Genomic DNA, 27655 nt, shown 5'->3' on the forward strand with positions numbered 1-27655 from the left:
CTGCAGGCTTTGCAGGTTCGATGTGTTTTAAATAAGTCAGTTGAAGTAAGTTTTAAAACCAGTGTTGAATTAAAAAATCTGAAGTAAGATGGTGGAGTTTCAATGCCTTTGACCTTTCCCCTCTCATTTGCCTGTGAGAAAACATGTAAAATAATTTTGATGCTTTGCCAGCATATTTAATCCTTCGAATTTTCCAGAGGGCGAGTATCTGGTAACCCCTTGATTTGGGAGGAATAAATCCAAAGTGATGAAACTTGATCTCTGAGCAGATGTGTAACTTCCTGGGAGGATGGTGTGCATTTATTCTCTGTGAATTTTGTGTTTTCAGGATTATGCTCAGTTCCATTTGAGGTGGAAGCTTTGCTCCCCCTAATGCATGTGCCTTACTTCTGGTTGTCACCAACCTTTTGTGTGCAGTGTGCTTATTGTTTGGCATGGTATTAATGTTGCGGGATTGAATCTTTTCCAGGGGCAACAAACTCCCCTAGGATAGGTACAGTTTGGGGTTAGATACAGTGCAATGCTTGCTTAAACTTTAGTAGGAGTATCAGGAATGTTACCCTTCGCCGCTGTTCTGTAAGATAAAATTCCAAGTTTACTGTCACAAGTCGCAAGGTGCAGAGGGAAAGTCCATTTTGGCATCCCATACATAGAATAGCAAATAGAACACGCCGCAGAAGTGCAGAATGAGAGAGAGAGATCCGTTAGTGTAAAGCAAAGCCAACATTATCATTAGTTGGATCTTTGTTTCTGTTCCATTTTCTGCCCTGTTCCACGGCATCCTTGACTCCATATAGCCACTGTTGCAGCTTTAATAGTGTTCATCTTTCACAGTTCTGTGTCCGACAGTTCCAAAGATTTGCCTCTCCTCCCAATCATAATGGGACAGCCCCCTTATAAACCAAGTCCTCTTGTTCTTGATTCCTGTGAAGGCATATACAATCTCCACATTTATCCTCTCAAAATCCCTCAGGACCTTGTGGGTGACAGATTACTTATCAATCTTTAAAACTCCAATGTGTCCAATGTGCTTAATCCTCCCTCATAACACTATCAGGTTTGTGCATGGATGTTGGACCAGTTGTCTTGTTATGTTTGCAATATGGTGATTTATTAAAATATGATATCTTTGAATGATCAGCACCAGGACAAAATTCGAAATGGAATTTGTCAGGCTAAGCTTGGAGGTCCCATGTTTGGACACTAATCTGCAGTGATTCAGCTGAACAGAGCAGTAGAAATAGCCCCGTGACTTGGTTGAGTACTTTTTGTTATAGGAAGAGAGAAGCCAAAAGCTGGTCACAGTTCCTACTTATCACTGGCCAATATCTCTACTAGAATACAAGTTTTAAAATCAAGCAGAGACTAGGTTTGCCTGCCCACATCATAAAGTACAAAGGGATACTCAGTCTCAAGGACCAGAATGCAGGAGAAATGATATACCAGTGAGTTGTCAAATTCTGCATAATTTGGGCATTCATGGGATCTTGCTGAAACTCCAAATATTAATAGCCGTCTTCCTGATCTGTGCATTTGTTTTAATTGTCTGAGATTTGATGAGTAAAAGTTTATTAATATTAAATTATTAGTTAATTGATGCCAAGCATTTGTAAATAATCCTCGCTGTCTGATATACACATAATGCACGGCTGTGAAGCTAATCCCTCTGAACTACTTTCAGCTGCTCTATTTATCATTTGACGCAAGTCAACGGCTCTTTCCCCCTGTCAGACCTTGAGTTGGGGGATGAATACAATGGCGGGGTAGTGTTCTGCTGGGGTTGGCAGGGGATCAGGAGAGGACTTGATTATGTATGTTGGGATGACTCTCCAATAGATTGGAGACTTTGCAAACAACAAAACAGATAAAATTGGTCAGCAATTGTATAAGCAGTGGTTTTCGGTTCATAACCAGAAAAATTGTTTGCTTGTTCTGTGGGGACAGACTAAGATTTAGCCAGGTCATCCCACACAGCTGTTTGACCTCTGATTCTAACATTAAGCATCAGTTGGATTGTGGTCATTTTTGATGGTTTTGTGTGGGCGCCTCCTTGAATCTTTTGACCCATACGTGCACATTTGTGAGTGTCCCAATCTCGTGCTCGACTGGATACGCTGCAACCCTGGACACTCCCATTCCCTCCTCTGACACCTGTGTCTTAAATAACTTTAGTTTTCCCTCAGTGCGGACCATGCAAATGAGGTGAAGAAGATGATTATTCACAGGCAGTGAATATTAACAAGGTAGCAATTAATAATTATAGTCAGTAATCAAATGCCTATTACCACTCGTTTGCCAATTGAGTATTAAGGAGAACAAGTGACTGAAATGAGGTTATTAAGATGTAATTAATTGTCTTTGTCTAATTGGCACCAGGCAGTGCAAGATGTCAATTGTTTGCCTTGGTTTATTGACTCCCAGTGAAGATGAGCAAATCTCCCATTTACTTCGATTCTGTGTTACGTGTTTTAGCTTGACATTCCATTAAAGCTGGTTCTCTGTAGGACATTGGTGCGTCTCCTGAGGCAACTGAAAAGGAACCCAACCTGGGACTCGCACTGCCCCCTCTGCTGGTATGGCTCTCCTCAGTGCTATCCCAGCACCTACACAGCATCCCCCCTCAGTACTGCAATCTGCACTAAAAAAAAGGATGGGCTTCAGGTGAGAAGGAATTTTCAACAGAAATTTAATTTTAATGCAGTAGCTGATATCTGAAGCTTGCTAATAATGGAGGAGGTGCAGTCAAATGTAATCACTGCATTGAAGAGACATTTAACCAGGCAGGGCATAGAAGGATAAAAACCTAATGTGGGTAAGTCAGATCAGTTAATGGGCAAAAAGCCCATTATTAGCCTGGTGGGTCAAAGGGCCTGCTTTTATGCTATAAACCAATGGTTTTCAAACCCCCCCCCCCCCCCACCTAAACTCTTATTCTATCTTAAGCAATCTCAATGCCATAAATGCTCCGTGATTAGGAAGGGATTGCTTAAGGTGGTGTGTGAGTGGGAAGGGAATGTTGAGAACCACTGCTCTGGACCCAATTGTTACTGAAATATTTTGCTCTTGAAAAATTGTCACTGGCCCATTTCCTTTGGAGTTATCAAACGGTGCACATAACGAGTCAATTAGGTACGATTAAAACAATGTTTTTCAATCCTTTTCTTTCCATTCACATACCACTTTAAGTAATCCCTTGCTAATCACACAGCATTAGGTTGAATGTGAGTTTAGGGAGGCAGTTTGAAAACCGCTGCTGTAAACTCTGACATTATGTCTATGACACTGGGCGTATTAGCCAGAGTGAATCCTGCCAAACTCTGAATGGAATGGAGGGAAATCCCACTTAATACATCCGAAAATTGTTCAAATTTATTATTATCATAAGTCCAACTGGATGAAACAGTGTTCTTCAGTCCTCTATGTAAAAACATGCAACCACATGTATAGACGTAGCACACATAGACATCGTTGTTTCTTAGCTGACTGGTTCTGGCTCTGATACTCCTGTATCTCTTTCCTGATGGGAGTAGCTGGAAGGTGCTGCGTGTGTGATGGTAGGGGTCCTCTTCAGATAACGATCCTGGTAGATCATGTCAATGGGGGGGGGGGGGGGGGAGTGAAGAGAGGTGGGACGGAGTGTTTATATACCATGTTTTATAAAAGGATGTAACTTCTGAGTCTGTAGTATTTAGCATTCAGAAGAATTAGTTGGGCAGCTTCTCAATAGTTTGACAAACTGTTTGGCTCCATAACCATAATAAGCTGAATGGCATCCTGAGGTGTGGTTAAAATTCTGTGTTACCTTTGGTAATACTGCTGGATTATAGAAGGAAGCATTGAAAAGCCCATGATCCTCATAAGGGGAGGAGTGCTTGGCTTCTCAAACAAAATTCTGCCTCACAACAGAGATTTTGAAACCTCTGGCAGCGTCCTGTGTTATCCTTCATAAACATTCAAAAGTTGAGAGAAATAGCCCACGCCCATTTTAATTCCTTTCCCACTTCAGGTTGCCAACTTGCAACATTGCATCGCTCAACGTGGCCTTCCAGCCATCTTGCTCTGTCAATTAAGCAGCCTTAACCTCTCTCCATTATTGAATCAAAAAGCATTTCGATATATGGAAGCCACACATTTTAAGTATTGCAGGTTTTTCACAGGACATGTTTGTGGCAGTAGGATTTAATCTAGAATTGCTGGGGACCCTGACCCACCTGGAAGGTTGGCATTCTGATTTTACACTTGTTCTAAGAAAAAATGCTGCAGTGTTTGTAGAGCCCTTGAGCTGAGACTTCTCATGGGGTGACTTATTATACAGTCACTGATTGCAAAATTGACTTTCTATTTGCATTTATATTTTGTAATTTTATTGCAGCATTCATTTTTCTGAGTGCTTACAGCAAGTATTTTACAATGCAAGACTTTTTTTAATTAAGCTTGTGCTTCTGTTTGATATTCCACTTCAAAAGAGCAGTCTGAAAGATTTTTTTGGAGCTGGTGATTTGGCAGAAGATGGCATGGAATTCACATCCAAGGAGATGATTGTGGATTTCAGGAGGAGTGGAGAACACCAAGTTCCTTGGTGTGCATTAGCCCCTTTCACACCGCTAAATAAAGTGAGTTGAACCGGCCCATTTAACGGGTCCGTAGTGGGTAATCTCATGGTGTGGTAAGTCCCAAGCAGGCAGGGTGAGTAAAAATCAACTGGCCTCTGATTCTTGCTGAGAATAAATGTCAGAGCCCGGCCGAGTTAACTCGTTAATCACTCTGTGGTGGTGGGAATGCTCAACCAGCTCTACCAGGTATCGTTAGTGCTTGCGGGCATGGGTCACTTTAGCAATATAAGTAATCTTGAGATGATTTAAAGCACAGGTACCCGTTGACAGCTCCACCGGTCGCCCTGTGAAATATAATTGCACAGTAATATTTCATGGGACGGCCAGCGGGGCTGTCAGCCCGTGGCTGGTGGAGCTGTCAGTGTGTAATGCGTACCTGTGCTTTAAATCATCTCGAGGTGCGCAGTAAATTCACTGACACCAATTCACTGACGGAAAATTCACCGTCGTTTCATTGCCGAAAGATTCACTGACGAGAAAAAACACCAACAGCATAATTAACTGACAGATAATTCACCGAAGAAAAATTCACTGATTCATTAAAATATTCACCCGTCGTCTGTTCAACACAGTCCGAAGTTGAGATGCGTGCTGGCTCCCAGCTGCAGAGCTCTAGATATTTAGAGACCAGGATTAGAACCTCTTCCATCCCCCAATGCCACCTCAGGCTTTTGGAGAAACTGACTGTCATCTTTTAATGTCAGCCAGCTAACATATCCAGCTCACTGAAGTCAGGACATGTTTCTTACTTGTCCATGTCTTATTCCAATTTTCAGCGACAACTTCATCTTGGGAACCTCAAGCTCACCCCAACTGCAACCTCTATCCTCAAGTAACCCCATCACCCAGGCCATGCATTCTTCGCTCTGCTTTTTTAAGACACCACCTCATGTAGATGTCCTTGATGGAGTGAAGTCTGGTGCCTGTGATATCGCAGGCTGAGTTAGCAACCCCCTGGAATTTATTCTTGTTTTGAGAGTTGGCACCTCCATACCAGGCAGAGATGCAACCATCCAGAATGCTCTCCACGGTACACCTGTTTTTGAGTCTTTGGTGACGTACGGAATCTCCTCAAATATCTCATAAAGTATAACTTGTATATCCACAGGACATATTTACTGCATCCAGTCGGTGCTCACTTTGTGGTGCTCTCTACGTCAGAGAGACCGGCCACAGACTGGGAGACTGCTCAGCATCTCCATTCCATTCGCAACAACTGCAACCATTTCAATTCTGATTCACATTCCCAGACTCGCATGTCTGTCCATGGCCTTATGTACTCTCCCACCCTGACCACCCACAGATTAGAGGACCACACCTTATTTTCTGTCTGGACACCCTCCAACAAGATGGCATTCACATTTATGTGTTTTTTTTTACACCGCTGCGGCATTCTGGGAAATGATTCCCAAATTCCCAGAATGCAGTCTAATTAAAAAGATCGGATCGGAAATGAGTGACTCATTCCCTTTCCGAAACTTTACCTGCAGCACGCCCTAGACATTATTATAGACTGCTTGCAGTCTCAACTGAACCGCAGCTGATCTGCAACCATGGGTTAATGGATAGAACGCTGCTGAAGATCCAGCTGCGCTGGATGGGTCACGTCTCCAGAATGGAGGACCATCGCCTTCCCAAGATCGTATTATATGGCGAGCTCTCCACTGGCCACCGTGACAGAGGTGCACCAAAGAAAAGGTACAAGGACTGCCTAAAGAAATCTCTTGGTGCCTGCCACATTGACCACCGCCAGTGGGCTGATAACGCCTCAAACCGTGCATCTTGGCGCCTCACAGTTTGGCGGGCAGCAGCCTCCTTTGAAGAAGACCGCAGAGCCCACCTCACTGACAAAAGGCAAAGGAGGAAAAACCCAACACCCAACCCCAACCAACCAATTTTCCCTTGCAACCGCTGCAATCGTGTCTGCCTGTCCCGCATCGGACTGGTCAGCCACAAACGAGCCTGCAGCTGACGTGGACTTTTTACCCCCTCCATAAATCTTCGTCCGCGAAGCCAAGCCAAAGAGAGAGAAGAGATTTGCATGTCCCTCCTCTTTACCTATCGCGCTTCCGGTATTCAGTGTAAACTCGCGTAAGGAAACTAAGATTTTGAGTTTTGGTCGTTCGTGTGTGAATAGCCATTCCAGAAGGTAGGAAAAAAAAAGTTTGAATGGAAAAAAAACTGTTAATTCTATTTATAAAAAAACATAATCGACTTCTCTGCTTTCAGCTAAACTTGCTCGCTTTTTTCCCCATCCCTCTTTCCAGTTCTCTCCTCCCTTTCCCCTTACCCACACAGCCATCCCTCCACCCTCATCACTGTTGTCCCCTCCCTCCCTTCTCCACCAATCATCACCTAACTTTGCTGCCCCCCCCCACCTTTTTCTTCAGACACCTGCCGCCATTCTCTCATACGTTGATGAAGGATTCAAGACCAAAACATCAGTTCTATTTCTTTACCTTTGCTGCATAAGGGTCACCGTCTGACCTGCTGAGCTGTGTTTTTACTGTTGAGTTTCATGAGCAGTGGTCCCCTCTTTTCGGGGATCTCTATTCCATGACTGTAGGTTCCAATTCTCCCTCTCTCTCTCTCTCTCTCTCTCTCTCTCTCACTCTCTCTCTCTCTCACACTCTCTCTCTCTCTCTCTCTCTCACTCTCTCTCTCTCTCTCACACTCTCTCTCTCTCTCACTCTCTCTCTCTCTCTCACTCTCTCTCTCTCTCACACTCTCTCTCTCACTCTCTCTCTCTCTCACACTCTCACACTCTCTCTCTCTCTCTCACACTCTCTCTCACACTCTCTCTCTCACACTCTCTCTCTCTCTCTCTCTCTCTCTCTCTCTCTCTCTCTCTCTCTCTCTCTCTCAGAAATATTTGATTAAATGTATCATTAAAGTAGATGCTAAAAACACTGGAATTGTACTTCACCAAAGCAATCGATTACTTACTTTAAATAAATCTACTCAAGTTTGAAACATGCAAAGCTTCTAAGTGAATTGAGATCACATTCTTTTGCCTGAATTAAATAGAAGAGCCAACAATGCAACTGAGTGTAGAAAGCTATTATAATTAAGAGTATCTCTCACAGTTTTGATGCATCAAAGTGCTTTTCATCAATGAAGTGCAGTGACTGTTGCAGAGAAAGCTTATGTGGTGGCCAACTAGCAAACAGTGGGCTATCACACAAAGACCAAGATGAATGTCCAATGAATAACGCAAGAATCGTTGGGAGTACACAGCAGACCAGGCAGAATTTGTGGAAAAGCCTTTTCAGCTGAAGAGCTTCAAACTCTTCAATTTCCAGCATCTAAATATATTAATCTAATAACTGTGACAATGTTACATGAGCAATACTATTAGCAAAGAGCCCAAATGAACTCTAATCCCACCTTTGAAAGGTCCTGTGGTAGCTCTTGCACCTATCAGATGAGGCATTGTTTTATGTCTCGTCCAAAGCATGGCATATTTTAATGCACTGAAACTCAGAGTGATAAAGCATAGATCTACAGTGAGGTTGAGTCCATTGTGTCCGAGGCTAAAATGTTGCTGAGCACAGGTATACCTGACCTTACGAATACTCGAATTCTGAAAATTCGCTTTTACGAAGAAAGCTGTGTTGGCTTTTATGAAAGAATTTGAATGGGTTTTAAAGTAAATCACAAAATTCTGCAGCCACCATGCTTGAAGTAAAAACACAAAATGCTGGAGAAGCTCAGCAGGTCAAACAGTGTCCTCTATGTAGCAAAGGCCGATGTTTCGGGCTTGAGCCCTTCAAAGTATGAGAAAATGCCAGCAAGTGTCCTGGCAAAGGCAGGAGACAGGAGATGGTAGGTGGAGAAAGGAGGGAGGGGCAGCAGCAATGAGGGGGAGGAGTGATGGTAGGGCTGTGTGGGTGAAAGAACTGGAAGGACAGGAAAAGGGGGAGGGGAAAGAAAAGGCAAGCAGATTTAGTGGAAGGCAGTAATGTCAATTTTCATGCCATCTGGCTGGAGAGTGCCCAGATGGAAAATAAGGTGTTGTTCCTCCAATCTGCAGGTGGTCAGTGTGGGACAGTACGCAAGGCCATGGACAGACATGTGAGTGTTGGGAGCTTGACCTGGTTAATATAATGGTTGGCCACTGGGAGGTCGCTGTGGTTGCAAATGGAGAGCAGGTGCTGAGCGAAGCAATCTCCCAATCTGCGACCAGTCTCTCCAATATAGAGGATGCCACAACAGGTGCATCCCCTGGATGTACAAGTCCCCTGGATGTACAAGTGAAGTGTTGCTTCACCTGAAAGGCTTATTTGGGGCCTCGGGCAGTGGTGTGGGAGGAGGTGTGGGTTCAGGTGTTGCACCTCCTGCAGGCACAGGGAAGGTGTGATGGGTGGGGGGGGGGGTGGGGGGATGAGTGTACAAGGGAATCGTGGAGGGAGTATAGTCCCTACAGAAGGCTGAGAGGGAAAAATGTGTCTGGCGGTGGGATCCTGCAGTAAATGCCGGAAATTCCGGCAGATGATGTGTTGGATGCGGAGGCTGGCGGGGAGGTAGGTGAGGATGAGGGGATTCTATGTTTGTTGCATCTGTGGGGGGGTAGGGAGCCAGGGTGAATATTTGCAATGTGACGCTACCGCAAAACACCGAATTTCATGTTTGCTGGAATTTGGGAATGATTGTCGAGTCTCCAGTCTTGTTTTTGGGGGTGGATGGAGCTAGTTCTCAAGAACATTGGGAATAAAAGTGTGGCAATTGTGAAGAGCACAAAGATTGCTCACACGTATTGGTTGCTAGTCCAGCAGTGCCCCATTCTATATTCCTATCACTCCACTCCATCAAACAGAGTCTCTTCCATGCCTTGTTTCTGTTGCATTCTCTATTCTTCCAGTACTCAGAGCAACTTGTCCTCCTCTCATTCCAGTGACTAATTTTTATCACTGCATCTTTGGAGGCTGCACCTCCTGGGGTTTCCTCATGAAATCTCTCTCTGCGTCTTTCTTTGAGTGAACATAAAATTCCAGTCTTTGTTTAGACACCTGTCCCTAATAGCTTAGTGAGGCTTAAGTTCCAAACACTGCTTGTTCACAATGCACTGAGCCTTGATGCTTTATGACCTTGAAGATGTTTTAGAAATGCAAATTATTGATGGGTTCCAGATCTCCTCATCTCCATACCTGGTATCTGTGTCTGCTGTAGATTACTAGATTGCTTTGATTAGTCAAAAAAAAACATCACTTGAATCCTGAGTCACCAAAGCAAGAAGGTAATCTGATAGAAACTGAGTTTATTTTTGTTTACTCCTTTGTTACGGAGAGCATATTGACAGACAGAATGGAGGAAATTAAATAGAGTTTATTTGTTTAGAGTTCTAATTCTTTAATAATTATTTATCTTGTAACCATATTCTAACCCATAAGACATTTTGCTCTGTGGATTTTTTCTTTCATACCTCAAATTTATGTGATATGCTGCAAAGAAAATAAAAACGAGCCTCTATTGTATCTCCCTGCGCTCCTCTAGGGTAAGTGAAATTTAAAGGAAAGCTTGGTGTCAGGAAGGCATCAAGTGCAGAACTGGAGGTATCCTCGATCCAGTCTCCTATCGACCAACAATTTTAAAAAAATCAATGGAAACAATTGTGTATTCAGGTCACACTCCACATGCTGGGTCTGAGATTAGCTACCAGCCAACAATTGTGGGCGAGATCTCAGTGTTTGGAAGGTTCATCTATTGTCTTGTTCTTTTTAACCCAAACATTTCTTCTTTCTCTTCTTTGGCTTGGCTTCGCGGACGAAGATTTATGGAGGGGTAATGTCCACGTCAGCTGCAGGCTCGATTGTGGCTGACAAGTCCGATGCGGGACAGGCAGACACGGTTGCAGCGGTTGCAGGGGAAAATTGGTTGGTTGGGGTTGGGTGTTGGGTTTTTCCTCCTTTGTCTTTTATCAGTGAGGTGGGCTCTGTGGTCTATTTCAAAGGAGGTTGCTGCCCACCGAACTGTGAGGCGCCAAGATGCACGGTTTGAGGCGATATCAGCTCACTGGCAGTGGTCAATGTGGCAGGCACCAAGAGATTTCTTTAGGCAGTCCTTGTACCTCTTCTTTGGTGCACCTCTGTCACGGTGGCCAGTGGAGAGCTCGCCATATAACACGATCTTGGGAAGGCGATGGTCCTCCATTCTGGAGACGTGACCTACCCAGCGCAATTGGATCTTCAGCAGTGTGGATTTACTATGGTGTAAATGTGGCCCTTAAAGCTGCATTTTTTTAAAAACCAATTATCTCCCCATCTTTCTTAAGATGCAACTATGGAGCTTCAGAGATGTACCTAACTTTTTAAAAGTTATACCTCACTTCAAGATGCAGAATGCAGGGCCGCAAGAAGTTCAATAGCAGATGTATGATCCATCAAGTAACACTCTGCTGTTGGGGACATGAATGATCCTGAAAAACCCAGGTTGTCTATTTAGCTGAACCCAAAATTTGTTTTCTTTCTCCATTGGGGGCCTCAGTGGCAAGACTGAAATATATTACCAACCCTGGTAAGTGAAGGTAAAGACAGTCAGCTACACTGGTGTGGGATTGCCGTAATAGTTGGGTGAGAGATTCTTCCTGGAAAAGACATCAGTAAATGGATTTTCCTGTGGCTTTGGAAGTTCTCATAGCTGGCCATGGTTACACATTTCCTATATCATGGACCATCTCTTCACATATATTACAATAATACAGGACCTCCCCTGAGATTCCAAAATCCCTCATCAGGCTTTTCCTAAGCTTCTGCTATACCTCACACAGCTTCTTCCGAGATTCTGCTATTTCACCCATAGTCTCTCTCAATAATTTTGATGTACAATTTTTGTATATGAGTGCACTTTTTCACCCCAATAAAATTTGTGCATCAGACATGCCATCATTCCTGGTGGAGTTGTGCAGCAGATATCATGAATGGTGACTCTTGAGACCACAACATTTTTCCTGATACCATTGGAAGTGATTCTTATCTTTAACTCTGATCCTTTGGTTCCCCATGTTTAGATAGTAATTATATAGCTTTTGTAGAATGCAATACAGAATGAGTCATATAAAATACATTTTCTTATATAGTTCTCAAAAAAAATGAAAAATCTTTATAAAAATTTCACCTCATATTCTAATATTCAGATATACATTGTCATTATCTAAATAGATCTCCCAATTACATGTACACTCTGACCATTCATGCTCCTTCCCCACCCCCCACCACCTCCTTCGTTGGTGCCTTGGTAAAAGTCTCTCTCCCTTCCCCAATTATGGACTCTGATCCAGATCCTGCCCCTAAGCTCCCTCAAGGTGATTCCAACATGCTCCACCTACCACCAATCTAGAATATTTTGTCCCCAAGAATAGATCTTCGGTCCTGGAACGTTGGTGTGTATTCAGCTTCAGCTGAAGTGTCTGGGCAACTGAAAATTTCAGCCGAGCTTGCAATCATTGCGCCGGGTGGGTGCACAAGAAATTAAGGCACATTTTTTGTGACTGGTTATATACGATTATTTGGTGATGGCAGCAGAGAGTCTTGATCCTGAGTCAAGCCATGTGATAATCTTATTCGAGTTTTGTAGTACAAATTAGATCCGGAATAGAGACATGTCTGTACTGATTAAATCTGCAATTAACCTTCTGCAGTTCTCACTGACCTGCCGTGCTAACCCTACCTTGTGCTGGTTATTCTTCAACTGTAAATGCTTCCTTGCAGAGCCCACGGATCCTATATCAGAATCAGAATTTATTGTCATGAGCATGTCACAAAATTTGATGTTTTGCAACATTACAGGAGCAAATATTGCGAGGAAGATGAGGCTTACATTTTAACAGTCCTGTTTTGATGTGGTAGAGTCTGCCAACCACAAGATTTTTGCTGTTTTAGTGCTTTAGATCGTGTGACACCAAATATTGCTGCTACTAAAAAGCTTATTAAACTGTCAGGAACACTCACTGTAGCACTGGCTTCCCACAAGGTTTGAGGTGGAATATTCTGGCCAATTAGATTTTGGAGATGGTCAGACTGAACAGATAGAATGAAGTATTCCAACAAGAAAACAGAGGAAAAGAAACCTCATGAGTGGGGGAAAAAAACTGAATAAAATTATTTGCATGTGACTCTAAAGTTTTAAACAATTATGTTTCCCTGAAATGTGGGTAGTTTAAAAGTGGCCCACTGTCTGGGAAGAGGAAGCTATTTGAATGCTCATCTCTCTGTTGATGGATCTTGATTGATTTTTCAGTGGGAGTGCCCTACAATCCAGAAACTGTATGTGAATTGTCCATATCAATCACACAGGAACGACCAAAACTCAAAATGTCCATTTCCTTTCGCGAGTTTAGACAGCATACTGGCAATTAAAGAGGCAGGACTTGCAGTGCGCATCATCGATACGCGCTATTCACTAGCCCATTGTTCAAGGAATGCCTGCAATTAACTATAGACTGCAGGCATTCCGAGAAATATACTGGGGTCTAGGGGTTTAAATATCTGAATGGAAATGGCACCCACATTCCTGTTCTTATCTTCTTACACAGCAGGCATTCTGGAAAAAAGGTAATAATTTCCTGGAACACAGCGGCTGTGTAAAAAAATGAGTGACACAAAACAGGTGTCTGTATTTGTATCTACATGATTCATTGTACATGTCAATGTGTCTATGTGCATGTCAGTCACTGTGAATTATGTATGTCTACATGCATGCCAATGTCTTTGTATATCTGAGCATGTGACTACCTACGTGTAATTGTCTTTGCATGCATTCATGTGTGTGTACAAGCAGTTCAAGTCTCATGTGGCATCAGTGGGTGGAAGTAGCGTACTGAAAAGACACTGCAGCCTGCATCCTTATAGTGAGGAAAATGGAAAATTGTCAGAAATTTAGTCAAAGCCCATTTACTGGCCAGTTCATTCATGAGGGAGTCATGAAAATGGAATTGATTGCAATTACATGCATACCTCAGTGAACTAGCCCTTTGCAATGTTGTGGCTCGAGTTACTCTGTTGATCACAAACAATTAGACTTGCAGTGGACGTTTACATTTTCTTTCACAAGTGCAAATAGCCATTGAAAGTTATTACCATAGTGCACACATGTCAAACTCTGGCCCGCGGGCCAAATTTGGCCCACGATATAATTATATTTGGCCCGCAAGATCATTTCAAAAATGTATTAGAGGTGGCCCACCCTGCAGCGAGAGCCGATGCTGTTTTTTGGTAATGTCACCCCCACCATCCTCCCCCTTCATTGCACATCCTTCCCCACCCCCTAACTATCCCCTCCCCCCTAAAACCACCCCCCTTAAAAGATGGCCAGAATATTCTCAAAAAGGAATCCAGAATGGTAAAGTTCCACAAACCTTCTGCTGGGAATCCTAACAACACCCAGGCATCAGATCCACGGGACGCGGAGGGAGCAAGAGTGTTGCAGGTTGACCGTGCAAACTTTGAGAACGGGGAAAACAAAATTGTAACACAAGAAGTCTGTCGATGTCATCAGCCGGCAAGCCAGTTGGAAGGCTCCCCGCACAACCAGTCACTTCTCCCACCTGTCGAGCGGTGCGGCGGATTGGCAAGCGCCAGTGATTTCCTGTTGGCGCGACGAAAGTGGCAGGCTGCGCACGTCCCCCGCTGTTCTGCAAAGGCTGATCGGCAGCGTGCTGGGCCTGAGTGGGTGGGTAAGCAGGGGTGGGCAGAGGGTGTAGGTGAGGAGTAATAGGCAGGGGAAGTTATGGTGGTGCGGGGGCAGTTAGAGGGAGGGATGAGTAGAAGGAGGGGTGGATAGGGAAGAGGTAAAAGGGAAGGGGCAGGGCGAGTAGGGGAGGGGTGATTAGAGGGTGAGAGACGGGTAGAGGGAGGAACAGGTTGAGGGGAGAGGCAGTAGAGGGGCGTGTATAGGATGGGGTGGGTAGAGGCAGAGTGAGTGGAGTGAGGGGTGAGTAGAGGTTGGGTAAAGGACTGGTCAGGTAGAGGGATGGTGGGTCGAGGGTGAATAGAGGCCTAGAGCCTGAGGAGTGAGCAGGAAATGCTGAGTCCTGATGCAGGCCAAAATGGACACAGCCTGTGAATGCTGACTACATCTCCACAGGGACCAAATATGTTTCCCTCAGGTCAAGCAAAGGGTGAACTTGAGCTACCAACTCCTGACCTGTAACATTATCCTCCTAAAGTTTAACATTACATATGTTGAAAGAAGAGAAAACATGCAGATGTTGTTGAAAATTTTCAATAAATATTTAGTTCGGCCCTCGGCTTAGTTCAAGTTTTTAATTTTGGCCCTCCGTGAATTTGAGTTTGACACCCCTGCCATAGTGGAATGACCATGGCATGTAAACTATGTGCTTGCTCGACTCATTTCTCCATTGTTCGCTTGGATTTTCCAAATATTCTTTGAGCAGTCTGCTTGGTACTTAGTCATTTCTAGATCTCTCATGAGCAGGATAGGAGCCAAGAAGTTCATCAGGAGAAAGACTTGCTCATAACATTCCTCAGCCTTTACAATATTTTCCTCTGAGGTCCAGATTTATTTTGGAATTTTACGTACTTATTTTATACATTTGGTATTGGAGGTGACAGCATAAGTTTGTTATCCACCCGGGCAACCAATATCAAATATAAAGGCTTGGGTTATATCAACTCACTCAACACACGTTGTAAACTGGTATTCTTCTTGACCACAGCTCATTAGAATCAAATGTTGCAGTTGAATCTCATTCAGCCCATGGTACCCCTGCTGGCACTTTCACAGAGACGTCTAATCAAAGCAGAAAGAATGCAACTTTAGTAACTGTTTTCCTCTTTATCCAAATTATTGAATCAGTTTCTGACATTTTCAGCCATTGCGACCCAGAATGTAGTAGATGCTTGCATAAAAACAACCCCCTCTGGCTAATTAAATTATAATCTTTGGTTGCTACCATAATCTTTGAACCAGTGGAAATTGTCTTCTTCCTTCATCAAAACTCCAAACAATCAAAACTTTGATTACCACTGTTAATTCTGCCCTTGTTTCCTTGCCCCTCAGAGGATGATGCCAGTTCCACGTCTTTCACCTAAATGAAGTCTCTCTTCCTTCGTGCCATTTTAGTTGAACCCCTCTGTACTCTTTTTTAAAAAAAAACACCATAACATTCTTGTTAAAAGTGGAGTTAGCAGACTTCGTTCAAGAGCAAAACCTAACCGGCTTTAAAGAAAATCAGTGAAACCTCCTTGCTTTTTCAACTCTGCCTTTTTCCCAACTTAATGTCACTAAATTTATCCAGTGTATCTTTGCTTTGTTCCAGCGTCCCTTTGTTACAAGTTGCTATTACCCACTAGATGCTCAGACACAATCTGTGCTTCAGGCAAGGTTTGTTTTTAACCACATCTCAGCAGGATCCAAGACATCAGGAAGAAGTTTGGTTGGAGAAGAAATCCTATTAGCGGGAGCAAATTATGCTTGCTCCATCTCATTTGTAATCTCTGAGAAAAACGTATGGAAAGAATAAATTATTTGAAGAATCCAATGGGATGAGAGCTGGATATCACAACTTCACTGATTCCAAAGAACTTCAAGGATAGATTAGTACTCCATTGCCTCATCAATAATGACTGACGGAAGAGGGAGAGATTGGTGGTGTTTCTCTCCCTCCCAGTGGTCAAACAAATGTAACTTCCATCAAGAATATCTTGGTGTTCTGTCAATCCTCTCGCCCAGCTGTGTGGTGGGAAATGGCAAGCATGAAAACTTGCATCTCCATTGCTATGTGAATGAGAAGTGCAAGTTGCATGGTAAAGCTGTTCAGCACAGTGTTGAGATCACACAAGTATCATTTGGGTTTTGAGTCCGTAATCTTCACTGGGAGCCATTAAGTCATTGGCAATGAGCTAAGTGTTTTCTACATCTCCCTGTCCTTGTGGAAGAATGTCTGTCGGCTGTCATTTCACCACCTCAAAGCACAGGAAAAGCAATTCCACTTTGCTAAAGCATCCCATTTTACTCTGTGGATAAATGACAGTGAATGGGACTTATTGACTGTTTTAGGATTTAGACCTGCATCATGGAACTCATCATTCAGGTCAACAACTCAATGACAATCTGTCAGGAAGAACGCAAGGAACGCAGTCAGCTCATGAAACCTGTCTTTCCAATAACTCATTGTTTCACTTCCCAGCCTCCACCTTTACTCCTCCACCCCAAAAATTCATCAAACTTGATTTTGCTCCCAATTGCAATAGATTTTTGAAGAGTTCCCAATACCCATGTTGTGAGGGGATTCTTTTTGACATCAGGCTTAAATCTAAGCTCTCTGTTCAGAGATGACAGACTAAAGGAGACAATTTGCTTTTAAATATTCTGTTTTGGGATTGGATACTGTTGGAAAGGCAGCATTTCCTTCCCATCACAAATTAAGGTTGTGAATTAACTTCTAGAATCAAAGCAATCCTTGGGTAAAGATGCTCCTGCAGTACAGTTGGGCAGAGAATTCCAGGTTTTGGACTCAGCAACAGTGAAGGAACGCAGATATTTTATGTGACTTTGAGGATAATGTATACACTAAGGTATCTCTATGGACCTACTGCCCATCCAATTCACTCCCACCTTCTAGCTGGTTGGATTCCTAATTGTACCTTTGAACCAGACTACTTCTGGGGGACCTTCCCAAAACCTTGCTAAAATTCATGTCTTCACTGCTACTGCTTTGGAATGAAAGAAAGAAACTATACCTCCTCTCTATCCACCTTGTCTATTACTTTAACCATCTTAAGCACCTCAGTTGCATTATCCTTTAATCCCTGTGCTCAAGCATTTATTAGTCTGGTACATGCAAATGATCTCAGAATTTGGCCCTCTTGCCTCAGTACATTCTGGTGAATCTTTGGCACTTCTACTATCATTCCTGAATGCAGGAATGTAAGACAGGGGGGCTTTGGTCTGAAGTTCTGACCATTTGCTGGGGGTGTTTGAGTTGCAGCGCAGCAGCAACAAATTGTTCACACACGGCACATCTAATGCAGCACATCATCCCAGGGATAATTGCAGAAACATCTTGGCGATAAAAGGATTGGGATCAAGATTGTGATGCTTTAAAAGAGGCAAGTGGTAGATGAGAGATTGGAGCCTAGGAAGTGCTGCACTGATGATAAATGTGGGTATTTAAGGTGCCATATTTTGAGGACGGTCAGCACTAATCATTGGGTGAGGGAAGGTTATTGATACAGGAAGAGGCAAGGCCATGCAGTCATTTGAAAATGATTTATGCCAGATCAAGGGCGGCATAGTTAGCATAGGTGGGAACAAGGTGCAAATCCTGCGCTGTTTGTGAGGAGTTTGTACATTTGCCCCAGGGGCTCTGGTTTCCTCTCATCACTCGAAATATACCAGCATTGTAGGTTAATTGCATGTGATTGGGCGACATAGCCTCATGGATCGAAGTGGTCTATTACCATGCTGTACGTCTAAATTTTTTTAAAATTGGGTTTGTAGATTAATGCAGAAGGGAAGATGAGGGAATGTGAGAAGATGCATGGTCCAGGGACTCATTAAAGAACAATTACTTGCTAGGAGTTGACCGGGGACCTTTTCTCAAGTCAATCCTGGTCTGAAAGAAGACTATAATGGTGTGATAGCATAGATAGAGAATTTGTTTCCTCCTGGAAAAACACAGTATTAGGAATAGCAGATCATCATGAATAAATCTAAAAACAAGCTGCTGGAAGAATTCAGTAGGGATGACAGAATTGTTGGGGTGGGGAAGCATGACGCTGACATAGTTCCAGCACTGGTAGTCTCTGTGTTCCTTCTCATTAACTTCCACCAAGTCTCTTCCTTCACCCTCTCCTCCAACCACCTTGCTCCATATGCCCTTTGATTTCTTGTTGCCTGCTTCCAGTTATCCCTCACCCACATCCATCACCCAACTCTACCCCTTCCCTTCCCCCGCCTGGCTCCCTCAATCCATGTCCCCATGTCTTACTCCTCCACCTCCCCTCTTTATACTGGCAATATCCCTTTTCTCACAGTCTGTCAGCAATTTGTTTTATCCCCCACAGATGCTGCTCAGACTGGTGAGCTCTTCCAATGGGTTGTTTATTGCTCCAGATTCCACTATCAGTATTCTCTAATAATCCATTGGAGAGCATAGAAGAAGCTTTCTTACCTGAAGCGTATTTGGAATTTACCTTGTGGGTCCTCAAGGGACAATTAAGGCAAATGCCATGAGTGATGTTTAAGAGAAATCTGAACAGTTGAGGGGGAGAGAGAGAGAAGTAATTTGCATTGGGTAGGGATGATCCTTACAGCAGATTGTCTGTTATTGTGGGGTCTTGTGATGACTTCCCAAGGCCAGTCCTTCTGGTGGCCCATCGAACACTGGCCAATGAGATCTTTGTCAGTTCTTTCCTCACCACTTCAGTTGGTTTCCGTGTCACTGTGGCTTGGGCTGCCTAATTTTAATGCACAGACATGGAACTAACCCATCCAGAGGTCAATTCCTGCACAGTTCCCTCAACTGTCCATTCATAAATTAGCCTGGATTTTCTACAAAATTCTTTGGAACTGGAGCTTGAACACATAGTTTTACACCCATGCAATAGATGACATTGAGTCCCTGAAACCCAGAAGCACAAGGGAACATTTGAAACTATAGCAGCCACTATAGAGTTTTAATCAGAGATTAGTCTCAGGCAGCCAAATGTGCACTGATCCATGTCATGTGTATTTGAATTTAAAATGAGCAAAATATTCAGTGGAGAGACATCTTAATTGTTCTCATAAATCAGTGTACCTTAATTATTACAACATGTATTAGCTCTATGATGAATAGCTGCACATTGTTGTGTCATGGGTTATTTTTCAGTTTTCTGTTCAGTGTGTGATTTGCATCACTGGGGATGAATGCTACTTAGGCTCCAGATCTTCCTTTGTAAAGTTAAGCTTCCCAGTCTCATGCTCCCAGTGGAGAATTGAGTATGATATAAATTCAAGTGGAGACTTGCTTGTGTATAAAATTAAAACCCAATCCTCAACATGGCCAATCTGAAGCCGACCAAATCATTGCCATAAATTATATCAGTCACAAAACCTGCTATTGAAGTAAAATATTGATCAAGAATAGAGTATATATGAAGTAATATGAAGCAAATCATTCTGACCCCTGGATAAAGTTCTGAGGCACAGGTTTATTTGAATAACCTGAACTGATCCAGGCACAAAAAGCTGTCTTGTCAGGCTCATTTTGTGTAGCCTGCCTCTAATCTAGGTTAAGCACGCACATTTATATAATTCCTGCAATGTATTGAAATACACCAAGATTCTCTGTAATAAAACAAAAGTCTCCAGACCCCATGGTTGAAGTAAAAACACAATGCTGTAGAAACTCCGCAGGTTGAACAGTGTACTTTATGTAGCAAAAATAAAGATACAGAAAGGTCATTCTCTATGCTGAGTTTGGGGGCCGAGGCAGCCAAGGGAATGCCTGGTAGTGGTGGAGCAATGAAAATTCAGCTTGCACAAGAGGCCAGTAATGGACATCCAAATATTAACATGGAGCAAAACACAGCCGTGCCAAATGTTGTCTTCACCTTCCCAGTCATAAGTGGCTCTCGGTCAGAAGGTACTAGATTGTGGAACAGATGCTGCAATAAATTGAATAAATTTATTAGTCTGCAGGGAACTGTACGCATGTTGTGGAAAATAAACAAATTTTTTAATGGCTCCTGCCCTGCATACTGTCCCCTGGATGGTAATAACTTCATGTCCTTGAAGCACTTTTGTGGTATTTGGTTTGCATTATCTTTGCTGCCTAGGGTTTATGGTAGCCAGTTTGTGGATGTGTGATCCCATGGTTGGGCTAGATGGTTTACATTTTACTTGTGTTGGTTGAAAAATAATTTTTGGCTCAAGACCTCAGAATAACTTGTCTATGGAAGAGCATTTAAAGATCTTGGGGCAAACTGCATTTGGTTGAATTTTTCAGGGCAGAGGCTGCCAGCCACCAATCCTTATCCAAATGGCTATTCTTCTGTAAAGCCAAGAACAATCTGCTGGAGGAGCTCAGTAGGAGAAAAAGAATGGTTGACGATACAAATAGTCTCTTCATTCTTAAATTAAGCCTTTGGTCTTCATTTTGACAGTTTGTAATAATTGTCATACACACAAGGCAATATATATGCAATAAAGTTCTTGTTGCAGCCAAGCAGGTACTTTTGTAAAATAAGCATAGTTTTGTATAAATTACCCAAGAATGGAAAGAGATGATAAATATTTACAGTCAGTGCAAGAAAAAAATGTGATGTTTCAATTCTTTTTAAGCTCCCGGTGCAGTTTCTGGTCAGTAAGGGGAGTTCAATAGCCTGATTGTACCTTCAGTCATCAACCCATCCATTGCTGGAACTGAGAAGTTAAAATCTTCAAGGATGGTAAAACTGACACCACCAAGTGAGAGACTAGGTTTGAAATGTTATTTGAACAATGGGGGGCTCATCAATGATACACAAGTTCTCCCCTCATGCTGCGACACTTCCCGACATGGGTTTTGAATAATGATGTAAGTACAGGAATGTTGGTTTGTAGTAACTGGACTGCTTTGATGTAGCTTGGCATACACAGGCAAGGAATTGTAACTCTGTGAGGACACATCAAATCAAAATATTCTGTTTTGACTGTATCCTTAACAGGATGTGGTGATGTACATCCTGTGTGAGGTTATAGTAATGTATGCATTTCCATATGGGAGCTCTTGAGTGTAGCCACCAATCACTGACTGCTGCAATTATTGATTGGCTTTACACTGGTCCAAAACCTTTCCTCCGTTTGCATCTGGAAAGCTCTGGTTTCCTGATTCAGCGTTCCCAAGGATGGGAGCTGGCGATTCATCTTCAATTTGCACGTTTCTACTCTCTGAACAGATACAAAATTCTGATCTCATCTCTCTCAGGAATTGGGGGCCTATCATGACAGAGTTTACCTCGTCTCTCGTGATAGAACAAGGGAAGCATTGCCTCTCTCAAGTAATTACACGCAGCCCGTGGTTTCTGTCCATGTTTCCTGTTGATTTGGCCTTGTTTGGATGTAGGCATCATCTGCTGATAATTTATATGCTTGTTAACTTTTGCTTCTGAGGAGAATGAGATTGGGGAAAGAAACTAATTTTTAGGAAGTGATTAATAGTGCCTCTACTTCCAACTCTCTACCTGTTCTCCCTTTGACCTTGCATTCTCGTCATGAAAGGTCATCAAGTAAAGCAAATGGCCTATGCATGCAGAAAGAGTTTTGTTGTCATAGTAACAAGCTAGATTTGGTAGTAGGATTGTCTGAGGCTGCAGAAATTAGTGAAAAATTTTCTTGATGCTACTATGATTAAAAATAGCAAGAAAATTAGTAGTTTTAAAAAAAAAATTGCATTTATTATCTTTTAACACATGTTGTGGAGTGGCGGGGGGGTGATGATCACAAATTGACTAATCAAATGTCAAAGTGCTCACCTTTCAAGTGGGAGAAGGCAAGTGATTAAAGATGCGGTTTGAGTTCACCTACTAACTCTCCATTGGTGTGCATTTGGATTTGAATGCTTTGTAACTCCCTACTGTAAGAACCAATGGTCACTACCACAATTGGACCTTGACAAATTCAAACTATATCTTCTGGGAAGAAAAATAGCAATGCTCTTTATTAGTGAACTCTTGACCCTTTGCTATCCTTGTGTTCTCTTGGAATCCTCTCTATATGGAACGATCATTCTGATTGACACACATTCTGAAACAAGATGTGATAGTAAAATTGAGGGCTTCTAATTGCCTTTCTTTTTTTTAAATTTTTTTTAATTTTCACACTATAAACCATATTGACCAAGATACATACAGACATTTTTTCTCTTGAATATATACAGTGTCATTTTCTCCCCCTTTTTCCCCCTCCCTTCCCTCCCTTCCTCACCCCCTTTCCCATTTATTTGAAGTTCAATCTATAAGATACATTAAACCCGTTAAACAATGTTGTCACTTAATAAAAATAAACAAGAAATTTTACTGAAGCAGTTCTTTTCATTGTCTTCTCCTTCTGACATTTTAGGTGGTGGAAGTCCATGGTAGGATTTCTCTATTGTATTTCATGTATGGCTCCCATATTTGTTCGAATATTGTGATGTTATTTCTTAAATTATATGTTATTTTTCTAATGGAATACATTTATTCATTTCTATATACCATTGTTGTATTCTCAAGTTGTCTTCTAATTTCCAGGTTGACATAATACATTTTTTTGCTACAGCTAGGGCTACCATAACAAATCTTTTTTGTGCTCCATCCAAATCGAGTCCAAATTCTTTGTTTCTTATATTACTTAGGAGGAAGATCTCTGGGTTTTTTGGTATATTGCTTTTTGTGATTTTATTTAATATCTGTTTTAGATCTTCCCAAAATTTTTTCACTTTCTCACATGTCCAAATTGCATGAATTGTTGTTCCCATTTCCTTTTTACAGCGAAAACATCTGTCTGATACTGTTGGGTCCCATTTATTTAACTTTTGAGGTGTAATGTATAGCCTGTGTATCCAGTTATATCATATCATGTGCCACCTCGTGTTTACTGTATTTCTCATAGTTCCGGAGCATAGCTTTTCCTATGTTTCATTCTTTACCTTTATGTTTAGATCTTGTTCCCATTTTTGTTTAGGTTTACAGTTTGTTTCCTCGTTCTCCTTTTCTTGCAGTTTGATGTACATGTTCATTACAATTTTTTTGATTATCATTGTGTCTGTAATCACATATTCAAAATTGCTTCCTTCTGGGAACCTCAGACTGTCTCCCAATTTGTCCTTCAAGTAGGTTTTCAGTTGGTGGTTTGCAAACATTGTATCGTGAGTTATATTATATTTATCCTTCATTTGTTCAAAGGATAATAATTTATTTCCCGAAAAACAATTTTCTATTCTTTTGATCCCTTTTCTCTCCCATTCTCTGAAGGAAAGCTTATCTATTGTGAAAGGGATTAGTTGATTTTGTGTCAATAATAGTTTTGGTAGTTGGTCATTTGTTTTATTCCTTTCTACATGAATCTTCTTCCAAATGTTGAGCAGATAATGCAATACCGGTGAATTCCTACGTTGCACCAATTTTTCATCCCATTTATATAGTATATGTTCAGGTATCTTCTCCCCTATTTTATCTAGTTCTAATCTGGTCCAATCTGGTTTTTCCCTTGTTTGATAAAAATCTGATAGGTATCTTAATTGTGTAGCTCTATAATAATTCTTAAAGTTTGGTAGTTGTAAGCCTCCTTGTTTGTACCATATTCTTGGTTTCCCCCCTTTCCATAAGAATTTCCTTATTATTTTCTTTAACTCCTTGAAGAATTTCTCCGTCAAGTGTATTGGCAATGCCTGAAATAGATATTGTATCCTTGGGAAAATGTTCATTTTAATACAGTTTATCCTTCCTATCAGTGTTAGTGGTAAGTCTTTCCAATGCTCTAAGTCGTCTTGTAAATTTTTCATTAATGGATGATAATTTAGTTTATATAGATGGTCGAGATTTTTATTGAGTTGTATACCTAGGTATTGCATTGCTTGTGTTTGCCATCTAAATGGTGATTCTTTCTTAAACTTTATGAAATCGCATTATTCATTGGCATTGCTTCACTTTTATTTGCATTGATCTTGTACCCCAATACTTCTCCAAATTCCTTCAATTTCCTATGTAATTCTTTTATTGATATTTCTGGTTCTGTTAAGTATATCATAACGTCATCTGCAAATAGACTGATTTTATATTCCTTCTCTTTTATTTTTATCCCTCTTATTTTATTTTCTGTTCTTATCAGTTCTGCTAGTGGTTCTATAGCTAACGCGAACAGTGAGGAGATAGTGGACATCCCTGCCTTGTTGATCTGCTTAAGTTAAATTGTTTTGATATATATCCATTTACTGTCACTTTCTCCAATGGCCCCTTGTATAATGCTTTAATCCAATTAATACATTTCTCTGGTAGGTTGAACCTCTGTAGTACTTTGAATAAATAATTCCATTCTACTCTGTCAAAGGCCTTCTCTGCGTCTAAAGCAACCGCTACTGTTGGAGTTTTATTTCCTTCTACTGCATGAATTAAGTTAATAAATTTACAGATATTGTCCGTTGTTCGTCTTTTTTTAATAAATCCAGTTTGGTCTAGATTTACTATTTTTGGTACATAGTTGGCCAATCTGTTTGCTAATAGTTTAGCTATTATCTTATAATCTGTGTTAAGTACAGATATTGATCTATATGATGCTGGTGCTAGTGGATCTTTCCCTGTCTTTGGTATTACTGTAATTATTGCTGTTTTGCATGAATCTGGTATGTTTTGTGTTTTATCAATCTGGTTGATTACTTCCAGGAGGGGAGGAATTAATAAGTCTTTAAATGTTTTATAGAATTCTATTGGTGTTTTATTGTTCGGTAGTTTTTTTAAAATATCTCCTGTAATTCTTCTATTTCAAATGGTTTTATTAATTTATTTTGCTCCTCTGTTTGTAATTTCAGTAGTTCAATTTTAGTTAGAAATTCATCTATTTTGTCTTCTTTCCCTTCGTTTTCAGTTTGATATAGTTGTTTGTAGAATTCCCTGAAGTTTTCATTGATCTCTGTTGGATTATATGTAATTTGTTTGTCCTTTTTCCTTAATGCCAATACCATTCTTTTAGTTTGTTCTGTCTTAAGCTGCCACGGTAGAATTTTGTGCATTTTTTCTCCTAGCTCATAATACTTCTGTTTTGTCCTCATTATGTTCTTCTCCACCTTATATGTTTGTAGTGTTTCATATTTTATTTTTTTGTCTGCCAATTCTCTTCTTTTAGTTGTATCTTCCTTTATTGCTAATTCTTTTTCTGTATTTGTTATTTCCCTTTCCAACTGTTCTGTTTCCCGATTGTAGACCTTCTTCATCTTAGTTACATAACTTATTATTTGCCCTTTGATGAACGTTTTCATTGCATCCCATAGTATAAACTTATCTTTCACTTATTCCGTATTTATTTCAAAGTATATTCTAATTTGTCGTTCAATGAATTCTCTAAAATCCTGTCTTTTAAGTAGCACGGAGTTTAATCTCCATCTATACATTCTTGGTGGGATGTCCTCTAGCTCTATTGCCAATAACAGGGGTGAGTGATCCGATAATAGTCTAGCTTTATATTCCGTTTTCCTAACTCTCCCTTGAATGTGGGCTGATAACAGGAATAGGTCTATTCTTGAGGATGTTTTGTGTCTACCTGAATAATATGAATATTCCTTTTCCTTTGGGTGTTGTTTCCTCCATATATCCAAAAGTTGCATTTCTTGCATCGATTTAATTATAAATTTGGTTACTTTGTTCTTTCTGATAGTTTTTTCCCCAGTTTTATCCATGTTTGAGTCCAAATTAAGGTTAAAATCCCCTCCTATTAGTATGTTCCCTTTCGTGTCTGCTATCTTCAAAAAGATATCTTGCATAAATTTTTGATCTTCTTCATTAGGTGAATATACATTGAGTAAATTCCAAAATTCTGAATATATCTGACATTTTATCATTACATAGCTCCCTGCTGGATCTATTATTTCCTCTTCTATTTTGATTGGTACATTTTTATTGATTAATATAGCTACTCCTCTGGCTTTTGAATTATATGATGCTGCTGTTACATGTCCTATCCAATCTCTCTTTAATTTCTTGTGTTCCACTTCAGTTAGATGTGTTTCTTGTATGAATGCTATATCAATTTTTTCTTTTTTCAGTAAATTTAACAGTTTCTTCCTTTTGATTTGGTTATGTATTCCATTAATATTTAAAGTCATATAGTTCAACATAGTCATTTCATACTTTGTTTATCTTTCCTTTCCATTTCCTCATCACCACCTTCCCTTCTTATCCATTTCTACTTTCTCTTTTTGAACACATTATAAGACAACATTTCTAAAACATAAAATATTTCCACTATTCTCATATCTAAAATTCCTTTAACCCCAATAGTCCCTCCGCTTTCTGTGTGAAGAACCTTCCCCAAACTTGCCTCGACTTTGTAGCCTTATTTGTCCAATTATATGCCAAAAGATGTTTGGCCCCATTGAATTTGCAACAAAAATCAAAGTTTATGTGGGAGGCAGAGGGAGCAATACATGTAACCTGCATCATATTTTATTAATTTCCAATGCCATTCAATTTGTGGCTCAGATGGGTTTGCTGGCTCAGATGGGTTTGCTGGCCCAGAATCACCTTTGGCAGATTCTTAAAGCCATAGCAGATAGGGCAGAGTTGCATTTTATCAGAGCCAAACTGTTTGAGGTTTGCTCTCTGAGCTAGGGCAGAAATGTCCCAACCTCTGTTTGATTTTGTGTTTATGATTATTTTCTCAAACGCGACCTTGTATTCTGTAGAATCCAACCACGTCGGAGACCTTTCAGCTCATTGTATCCAGTTACCCTCCTTACCTTCTGCTCTTTCTCTGTTGCCTTGCAATTACTTTTCCCTTTGAGTCCACATAAAACATAGATCACAGAACAAAACAGCACATTACAGGCCCTTTGGCCCGCAATGTTGTGCTGACCCATATATACCTACCAAAAAAGAAACCCTCCCTACATTGTAACCTTCTGTTTTTCTTATATCCATGATCCTTTTGTTCCATCCTCCATCACCACCCCTTGCAAAGCACTCCAAGCACCCACAACTCTCTGTGAAAGAAAAAAGAATTACCCCTGATGTTTCTCCTAAATTTTCCAACCTTCTCTTTGTACACTTAACAGTTTTGTTTAGTAGTTCTAGCTCACATCTGAGATGCATGCATTGATGATGTAGCTGTTCCTTTTTATAAAAAAAAAAGCACAAAACTCCCACAAAGAGGCACATAAACATTTTGTAATTGAATTTGGGGAAAATCACAAATTGTACATCACAGAAACAGGCCATTTGGTCCAGCACATCCATGCTGACCAGTGGGCACCCATCTCCCAACACCTGATCCATACCCTCCCCCCCCTCCACCCCTCCAATACCCACACTCCATGCTTAGTGATTCAAGTACTCATTTCGACATCATATAATGTTGGTGACCCAGCGTCA

General features: G+C 41.2%; 1 protein-coding gene and 1 long non-coding RNA gene across 2 annotated transcripts in view; one reads left to right on the forward strand and one right to left on the reverse strand.

Moving 5' to 3' along the window:
* The window catches only part of LOC138741392 (uncharacterized), a 48878-nt gene extending 29589 nt beyond the window's left edge, over positions 1–19289 (reverse strand). The window contains exons 1-3 of the long non-coding RNA XR_011343480.1: positions 18745–19289; positions 15247–15359; positions 12279–12331 (exon numbers count right to left, since the gene is read on the reverse strand). This is a non-coding gene — a long non-coding RNA (uncharacterized lncRNA). The remainder of the gene's footprint in view (positions 1–12278; positions 12332–15246; positions 15360–18744) is intronic.
* The window catches only part of LOC138741391 (exostosin-1-like), a 245052-nt gene that overhangs the window by 93189 nt on the left and 124208 nt on the right, over positions 1–27655 (forward strand). The window lies entirely within an intron of this gene.

Source organism: Narcine bancroftii, chromosome 8, assembly GCF_036971445.1.
Source record: "Narcine bancroftii isolate sNarBan1 chromosome 8, sNarBan1.hap1, whole genome shotgun sequence".
Lineage (NCBI taxonomy): Eukaryota > Metazoa > Chordata > Chondrichthyes > Torpediniformes > Narcinidae > Narcine > Narcine bancroftii.